Source organism: Falco peregrinus, chromosome 19 (genome assembly GCF_023634155.1).
Source record: "Falco peregrinus isolate bFalPer1 chromosome 19, bFalPer1.pri, whole genome shotgun sequence".
Lineage (NCBI taxonomy): Eukaryota > Metazoa > Chordata > Aves > Falconiformes > Falconidae > Falco > Falco peregrinus.
In genome coordinates this window covers 1,804,889-1,814,483 of record NC_073740.1, presented here as the reverse complement: position 1 = coordinate 1,814,483, position 9,595 = coordinate 1,804,889, and the positions used below count along the sequence as shown (strand labels likewise).

General features: G+C 48.1%; 1 long non-coding RNA gene across 1 annotated transcript; it reads right to left on the bottom strand.

The window, feature by feature from the left end:
• Positions 1 to 1,808: 1,808 nt before the first annotated feature.
• On the bottom strand, positions 1,809 to 9,335 carry LOC129782865 (uncharacterized). The gene is made up of 4 exons (XR_008744978.1): positions 6,039 to 9,335; positions 5,270 to 5,484; positions 4,881 to 5,095; positions 1,809 to 4,188 (listed from the first exon to the last, which is right to left on the bottom strand). It is a non-coding gene; the product is annotated as an uncharacterized LOC129782865 (long non-coding RNA).
• Between the last annotated feature and the right edge of the window lie 260 nt (positions 9,336 to 9,595).

The window sequence follows — 9,595 nt, the reverse complement described above, 5'->3', positions numbered from 1 at the left end:
CAGCAAATCGGGGTTTGTTTAAGTTAGAGCCAGTGAAATAATCAGGGTTCGCTGAAGAGATTTAGAAAATTGCAAATTGACAGTCCAGCTGGCAGGTTCTGCGGGCGTTTCACTGACCAGCATCTCGAGGTGCACACGAAATGAAGGAAAAGCAAATTAAAGTAGTAGAAACCAAATAAGTAATTGAGAAGTGACTATTTACAGATTGAGGAATCCATTCTGGAAATCATCCTTTGCCACGGGCTACCTGGCGACAGACCACCAGGGACAGCACGAGCACAAACCGTCTCCTGATCATTATTTATTACGATGCTTAGGGAGACCTTGCAGTTACAGTATGAACTTGAGAACCTCTTCTTCATTCTCATCTACTTCACCCACCAGATGTAATCAGACTTAGCACTTGTCATCTTCAAAGCACTTTGCAAACATTAACTCATTAGTCTTTATGCCCCCTGTGAAGCCGTTAAGTGTTATCCCGGTTTTACAGGCCTCTATCTCCAAATCTGCTCATTAATTTTTAGTGTGCCCATCGCTTTAAACCGAGCGGTCAAAGGAAGAGAGAAATCGCAGCACAAAACAGTTCTGAGTCTCATTTTCAAACGTGCCAAGCACCTGGCCAGCCACAGGAGCTGAGGACTTCCAAAACCAGGCCTTGACAGGATGGCAATGATTGCTAATGCTCAGATTAGATTTTTTTTTTTTTCCTGAAGCCTGTTCTGCCCTGCTCCTGCAGGATCTCCCCATTTAATTGAAGCGCCTGGCTGGCAAAGCAGGCAGCACCACGGACGTCAGTCAAGACACTTCCAGTCTCAGCCGAGTCCTTCCGCACTCACAACCTCACTGGCTTCAAGTGCAGACGGGGTGGATAACCAGGCCCAGCCTCCAGAGCTAGTAAATAATTCACACTTTGTGTGAATATTTATTGTCACAATTCTCTGCCTTCTAAGCAAGCGATGCAGAAGCACCAGGATTCGAGACCCAGAACGAACTACGATCAGATAACGTTAATACCTGTCTGGAAGGCAAATACAAACATATTCCTGTTTACACCGTGGTGAAGTTTCTTTCCTGTTAGTCACCATCTACTGTTCACTTACGGGAGGGTGGCAAGGCGAACACTTTTCCTTGAGCTCCATCCAGCGCTGCCCGGGAGCTGTTGGCCCCTGCTCTTCTCCCAGAGGCACTTCTCTCGACAGTTGGTTTTGGAATCACAGCAGAAACAATTGTGCCTTCTGTCCGTGAGGTGACAGAGCAGAATGAACTGATGCACACACTGAAATGAGATGTCATATTGTGAGAACAAATGAAGGGCACAGCAGAAAGCTGCTTGGGTTTTTTTGTTGTTGTTTGTCTTTTTTTTTTATCGCAGTCATTTGTTGTGGAATGGGACTACAGAGGGATTTTTTGTTATAGGTCAAATTATCTGATATGAGCAGGTGCCAGTAAAAACTGGGATTTCCTGCCACCTAACTTTCCTCTGCTCTATTTATTTTTCTCGTGTTTCGGGTGCACCTCCTGAATGTATGATTTATTCCCCAGCAGAAGACAGCGATCCAGTGGCACACCACGTCTGAAGGGCGTCTTACCTGCCACTCTAGCGCAGTAAGCATCCCAGCAGCCAGGATGGGGCGGGAGAAAGATGAGGACCGTGACACGTACATCTAAAACGGCGAGCGAAGCCCTTCCCAGTCATCGCAGCCAACAGGCCATTTTCAGCACCCGTTGATTTCGCAAGAGGAAACTCCACCTCGAGGTAGCGCTGAGGGCACAGCATCAGGAATTTGTCCTTAAGAGGCCAGAAGCGGAATGTTATAACCACCAGGCAGGCTGATGAATGCAAAAGAGCAATACCTATTGTAGTCAGGAGCCTGGAGCAGCTATGCTGGCAAAAAGATTAATTACTCCTGGGTGTGAGCTGGAACCACACACCCAGCAGTCCTGAGGTTTTGGTTACTCCCCTGTGAAGTGCTCTCTGCCCGACTGCACTCAGGCAAGGATTCAGTTTCCCTTTTCCTGGTATTTTGCCCCTGTTCTGCCCACCCTGGAATGGTCATTAGCTTCAAGCACAGCCAAATATAAACACCACGTGTGAGAGGCAAGAATAAAACACTTTCTCCCTGGTTCTGATGAAGCCCCTGCGCAGCAAAAGCTCTTACCTGTGCGTGAGACTGAACATCAGCCTGTCCGAGGGGGGTCTGAGGTCAGTCCCTGGGACAGGGAAGATGTTCTGGGCTCCATTAACCACAACCTTGCAGGTGCAAGCCCTTAGCTGAAACGAGAGCCGATGCCAGCACAGCTAAACCCCTTTTTGGCCCAGTGTTTTGTCCAAAGGTGCTAAATTTGGTCTGGTTACTACACCCTTGCTATCATCACCATTATCAGCAAGGAATAAATATGTTTAATCACTGAATAAATATTGAGCTGGCAGTACTATCTCTACCTCAGCTCTTGCGTGCTGTCCTTCCAGACAGCCAGGGTGCCTCCAGCGACTGCAGCGGAGCCTCTGGGATTACAGGGTGTTCCCAACACGGAGCTCTGCAGGCGCTGGCTGGGCCTCCTTGGTGGCTTGGTAAATATGTCAGAAAAGGCTGGCCTCAGCAGGCCTGCTGGAAACATCTGGTTTTAATTCTTCTTTAAAGCCATGACATTCATTTGGACACCAAACCACTTTCCTTTCATCTCTCCGGAGGACCAAGCCTGTGGCAGAGCTGACTTTCTGCCTGCCATTACCCTGTGTTACCCCGCAGGAAGAAAGAGGTCACAGAAGAGCCAGGACCACGGAGGAGAGATCTCAGGAGAGGGCGGCAGCTCACAACTGACACTGCCCTCCTCTTCTCCCTCCCCTAGAGTTCTTTTCAAGTTGTTTCAAGGCATGCATTTCTCTGTCAACATGTCTCAAAAGGGCCAAGAGTCCAGCTTAGACCTGATTTCCCCCTTAACTCACTGGGCTGAGAACGCAAGCGCTTGAGGAATAGACAGACACGGCATGCTGTCCCATGCAGGAAAGAAAGCGCCTTTGTGCTGGAGGGAGAAGCTGGATTTATTTAGAAATCCCTCCGCTGAGGATGCTGAAGGCTTTGAGGATGGGCCAACACGCTGGGAAGAAGCCTGGCAGGATCAGGAACACAAGCAGAGGAGTTTTCTCGCCAACTCTTGACCAATAATTCGGGTATCAATAAAGGACGGCCCTAGCGAGGAGATGATGCTTTGAACTCTAAACATGTTATTGTGCAGCAGCAGAGGCCTAAAGCGAGATTGCTGGATGTTGGAAAGATCAGCTGCACCATCACATGATCCCATGATGCCTGTAACCACAGCGAAGTTTTAACTGAAGCCAGCGAGACTCTTGGCTCAGTTTCTAGGTCTGAGCTCAGCAGAGATTGTGCAGTTGCATTTTCACAAACTTCCATCGATGCTGAAGTAAACGATTTGCTTTCCAGGCAAAACCAAGTCCCACCAGCGTGGGATAGGTGCCTCGGGCAGCCTCTGAGCTAACTAGCAGCAATCGCTGGGGTTTATTCCAACACACTTCAGCGCGAGGCAAACAGCACAGAGCTCCAGCTCCAAGAGGCGGCCAGCACTGAACAATCAATTTCCCATGTCAGACTCCGGCTACGCCCAAAGACTTGGCAGTGCTGAGGTGTATATACTGTGACAATAACATGAAATAAAACCTCTCTTCTCATCTGCCTACCCTCCTTCCCTGCTACCGGGCCACTCTTGAAACCGCCACAGTTAAAAGGATTTACCTTTTTATTTAAAGTGCCTGTATAAAAGCAATCCATGCAGGGAACAGCAAGAGAACAAGCTACCCTGGGAATTCCCAGCCCACTGCCCAGAAGGAGCACATCCTGACGTGTGGCACCGGCATGGCGCTGCTAACAGCTGAAGGCAATTCTTCTGCAGCTCAGGTGGGTCTTTTGGTACCCCTGAGTTTCCCTAATTGTTTCTTCAAAATTACTTGTAGGCCAGCCAGGGAACAGGCCAGGTATCAGGTTATCAGGAGCCGATCTCCAGTGGTGTGGTGCAAGAGCTGAAGTGTCCCTCTGCCTTTGTCTTACTTTCCATCCAGGACTAAGACTTCCCGGCAGAGAGTGAATCATGCAGGAGGGAGCTGGAGCAGGAAACACAGCTGCCAGGCTGACTCAGCATGGTTTCCCTCTTGAACCTTGAACACATGGGAGGCTGTGAAGGATGTTAATGTTTAACTCCATCAAAAGTCCCCTGTGCAGCAAAAGGCATCTGGGACAGCTTCTGGCAGGAGACATTTTGCTTTGCCAGGAGCTGTGCTGGTGACAGTAGCTCAGCGGTCAGGTCCGCAACTGCGCCTTTCAAAAGGCAATTAAGTTCAAAGGGCTTCGCAACATCTGATAAACTCCAGGAAAGAGAGGGATAAAACCAATGGCATTAATCAGTGCATCTCTCCAGCCCTGGACTTCGCTGGGCGCACCAACTCAGGAAGATACTGATACTTATCCTGATATAGTATCAGGAAGATACTATAAATAAGGAAATACTCATTAGTTGTTTGGGGAATATTGTTATCAATGATCTCCAAAGGAGCACTGCAGAGCTGCCTGCCTTTCTGCTCTCCTCTCTTTCTCCATCTCTCATTCTTCTTGCCAAGGGCATTTGAATCTTTACATAACTGTCTCTGTAGGAAAGAACATATAATCCCTAAAAGTTAGGGCTAGACTTTAATCCCAGCTCTGGTACCGGTTACTCAATAGCCATTTCAGATTCCTGTTCCTCACTTCGCCCATTGTAAAGTGGGGATGGTGCTTCCTGAACTTCTCATAATGCAAGAGTCATCTAATTAGTGCTAATTAGAAAGATCCAAAACCAAATCACTAGAATAGTGGCTATGAAATACTCACTTGTTAAGAGGACTGCTTCGTGAAGCCTCTCAGATGGGGACCCAGGCTTCCACGCCACAAAGGCTAGAGCTCCAACCGCTGATGCCAAAACCAGCCATGAGCTGCCAGGAAAGGGCTCTACAAGAGCTATTCAGCAGCCCCGGCTTTGTCCTACAGAGAACATACACCCTGCAGCGAATCTCTCCATCCCTTCCATTTGTTGCCTTTGCAATAACCTGCAACGTGTACAAAAGGGAAGAAATCCATAACTGTGTTCAGCAGGTAGATCCAATATCTTTCTCAGTCCCCAAGAGGGCTGAGTGAGAATGAATTCTGTAATTCAAGAAAAAGAAGCAACTCTGTCCAAGAATGAAAGAGCTCACAGTAAGTAAGTGCGTGGTTAGAGTTACCTGCAGACAAAAAGGGGGTCGCAGCACACCGGCGGAGAGATGGGGCTGGCCTGTCAGTACTGCTACGAAACGTTGTTGCGCTACCAGAGGTAGATTGGGATTCTTTCATCATGAAGTAACAGCAGCTTTTGCTTTACAAGCCTCCGACGTGCAGCACTATAATAAAACACGCGTCTGCGCCAAGGCCCAAATGGTACAATATAGTCATCGATGAGCTGGGAAAGAGGTAAACAACAAAAGTGTCAAAGTTTACGGAAGATACCAAGTTATTCAGGATATCCAAACTGCCTGGAAAGGGCCGGTCTCATGATACCAAGTATATGGGCATTCAAACTGCAGGCAAAATGAAACGCTAATGAAGACGAAGATGCAGGAGCAAAGCATGGCTAACTGTAACTAGACAATAATGGGGTTTAAGTTAGCTGTTCCCACTCAGTAAAGAGTTCAGGAAATCATCATGGGGTATTCAACCCTGCACACACAGATGGCTGGAAAGCAAGACAATTTTTAAAAGGAACACAACACTGAAAAAACCTGCACTGAAAAACCCGTGCTGATCTTGTAGCATACCGTCCTGCTTTTTTTACTGGGCTTCACTGGTGCAGTTAAGGGTTGTTCTTCTTGGTCCAGGTGACACGCGTGCTATTGGAACCAGCAGTCCTGCAGCCCTAAACCGTCTGCCTGAATGACAGCTTAGAAAGGGCTCCAGGACCTGGCAGGGGCACTTGTACAGTCACTTAAATCGAAGAGATACTATATAAGACCATACCTTCTCGCTTTCTGGAATACCGACTTTCCATAGGGCTTAAAGCTTCTGCTCCTCAGCCCTGAAGTCACCACATTAATACAGATGTGCGACGCCTCCTTTGTAAAGTTATGCCAGTGTCCTTTAACGACTGTTGCATTCTATGGCCTTGGCTTTATTAAAAAACAAAAAGGGAACACAAGGCCTGAGAGAGTATGTTTGGAAATGGAAGTAAAATTCCACTTTAATCGCTGATTAAACAAACCAGTGGTGCTGTTGGGAGGGGTCACGTGAAGTTCACTGGTTGGGTGGAGATCTCAAAACCCAAAAAAGCCACGTGGGTGTCTGAGTGTTGTCCATACCACTGGGTGTTTCTTCAGCAGCTGCCTTACCCTATCTGCTAGTGCTGGGCCTCTCCTGTAGGAAGCTCAGCAGCCCCAGCAATCACAGGATCAGTCAGGGAATGCAGACTCCCTCAGGAAGCACTGCTATGCCAAAAGTGAGACACTTCAGTGAAATATCAAAAAGGAAGCACTGAGAAGACAAAGTACTGCTTTGGATTCTCCTCTCTGGTATAAATCTACTAGTGAAGTTGCATTCTATTGCTCTAACACTGAGGAAGATGCCACCCCTTGAAGGAAACAAGCACCATAAACACGTTAATAATTACACCTGCAATGATTTTCCCAGAACAGGTTATTCATAACTTATTGACTCGTCACCTTTTATACCTGCAAGTCACAACCACCTCCTACCAGAACACCAGAAAACACATTTTAAATCAATGCTCAGCTTAGAGCTGTCAGCTGCAGCTCAGGAAAGAGATCGCAGCGTTGTCATTGACAGGGCTCTGAAGCCACCGGCTCAGGGTCCAAGAGCAGCCAAAAAGGCTGGCTGAATGTTGGCTGCTTTCAGGAAGGAGACCCAGGTGATGCCAAAGCCCTTGGTTTGCTTTTGTAGAAATCCTCAGTGCACTGGAGCTCAGTTCTGGTCTCAGCTGCTCAGGAGGAATGCGGCGGAGTTATGGAGGGTCCAGAGGAGGGGAGGGGCGAGCTGCCTTAGTAAGAAGCGACTGAGAAGGCTGGAACACTTCAATTTAAAGAGGAGGCAGCTGAGAAGGATCTTATTGAAGTTTACAAAGTCCTACAGGCAACAAGGGAATGCAGACTTGATATTCACAGAATCCTGCCTTAGAAGAGCAAGCAGGCATGCTTTGAAACTACAAGATTAGTTTAAAACAGAAGAAAGTTGGGGGTTTTTTTTCACATAAGTCCAGTATCTGGTGCCACAGAAGACTGGAGACAGTATCAGAAAGGTTAAAAGGGATTACGTGAGTTCACAAGCAACAGGTCCATAAATGGCTACTAAAAGGGCAAGGACGCACCCTTTAACTGGAGAGGGAAATGGACAGCAGCAGGTACCCTGGCTCACATGCTTGCCCAAAGAGCACCTCCGGTTGCCACCACTGGAGACAGGTTATGGGGGCTAAAGGTATCATTGGTCTGACCCAGGAGGATGTTTTTAACATTCCAAATTAAATCCTGAAAACCTTACACAGAATTAATTAAGGCAACGTGGTATTTTCTAACTGGTACTCTTATCTGCCCCTCAGCCCATCCTTGCTGTTGTGTGCAATGCCTCACGTTACAGCCTGGCCTCATTTAGCCACTAATCCGACAGGCGGATCCCTTTGCCACACGGAGCTCTCCTGAATCCGGCACAGCCAGGCACTGCTGCGGGGAGGAAGCTGCACATGTGGCACAAGCACAGAGGCTGAGGCTTTAAACTATCTTTGATGCAGAGTTTGACTTTTTTTTTTTTTATGTTATTATTCATCACTGATTTTGATTAGCAATCTGCGAACTGCTGTAATGTATGTAAGTAGCAAGATGCATTATTTTATCCTTAATACTCAAACTTACAGGCATTACTGCAGTGTACCTTGTATTCCCAGCATTTCCAAATAACTGCTCCATCGCATGTATGTATCTCGTAAAACGATCGCTTCTGTAGGTGTGCAATCATAGAGAAGGATGACAATTTCTCACTTGGAAAATCTTTAAGTCTACTGAAATAATATTTTCTGTATAACCCTTAGTCAACCCTAATCACTATAGCATCTCTACGGACGAGGCCGCACAGAGGTGAAGTGGGAATGGCTTGCTAAAAGTGCCGAAGCGTTGGCATCTGGTGTCATTTGAGATGCCGCACGGTGTTGCTGTCACCAGAAAAAGGGGGGAAGCCAGTCCAGAGGGGTGCAAGCCTGTAGTGGCCCCATGCTGCACCTCCCAGGCCTGTGCCGATGTCTCAGGCAGTCGAGGGTGCCTGAAATGGCAGCAGATACCTCTGCACCAGCAACTGATTCAAGCCTGAAACGTCCTGCTCACATAATCTAGATAAACATGCAATTTCCTGTACAAGTCATCCATTAATAACAGCACATTTAAGTTTATCTGACTTGCTCTAGTAACAATGTCACATCTGCTCCACCAGGACATGCCTTCAATAGACCAGCACACAGATCCCAATGCCGTTTAAGCTACAAAGCCTGTCATTTTCAAAGCGTATGCATTTTCTGGGCCATAGTTCAGGCTTTTTACTGGAATGAGTAAATTTCACATGGCAAAGCTGAGACTGCCGTAAAAGTAATAGCAGCATATTAATTTTAATTGGTCGCTTCCTGTTGTATAGGTCAGGGGACCTGGTGGTGGCTCACAAGCTGCTCCACGAGTGCAGAACGAGGGGGCTGGGAATTTGGGACAGCTCAAAGGAGACGCGAGCTGCGGGCATTGATACAGTGAAAAACCTGTAGCAGACAGAGGCTACATAGGGAACAGAAACATTAACACCCCAGAAAGAGCGAAGGGCGGGAGCTTAGCACTTAGCACATGACCAAGGCCACATTAAACTCTTGGCCTGATTAACACCAGCAGTGGGGAGACTGAGCTACAGCACTGATTACATGCAATTATTATTTTTTAATCTCAAGAATTCAGTACTTTACACATTACGAAGAATAAAATGGGAAGGGAAAGAAACAACTGAAGCTACTCCTGAAAGTATGTTGTTCAGACACACACCTTGAGGAGCTGCTGTGCTGGCTGGGGAGCGAGCCCTCCTGTCCCGCTAAGGAAGACACACAAACTTGCCAGTATCTCTGGAATGCAGGTTATCTAGTTTGGCTGCTGAAAACCCTTCTTCTTGTTTTTAAACAAACTAAGTCTGCAGGGAACTCCCAACGCCTCACACAGGCGCTCCTCCCCCTCAGCATACAGCTTTTCCTCACAACCCAGCACCCTGCAGCCACCTGCAAAGCCACCAAGCGCGGGGCTGTGTCCAGTGGACACCGCAGGTTGTGGTGCCCAGGCCCTTCACCCTCACCTTGACCAGGCCGCGGGCCTCACCTCACCCTTGTGAAGCTGGGGGCCGTACATACCCACCGCCGGGTGCCACCAGCACAGACAGCAGGCGTGGAGGGGGGTCGGCAAGCACGGAGACCCCCGGCTGCCCCTCAGCGCCAGAGGCCGTCGAGCAGCTCCCTCAGCGCCACCCGCCCAAAGGCGGGAATCGCCAGCTGAGGT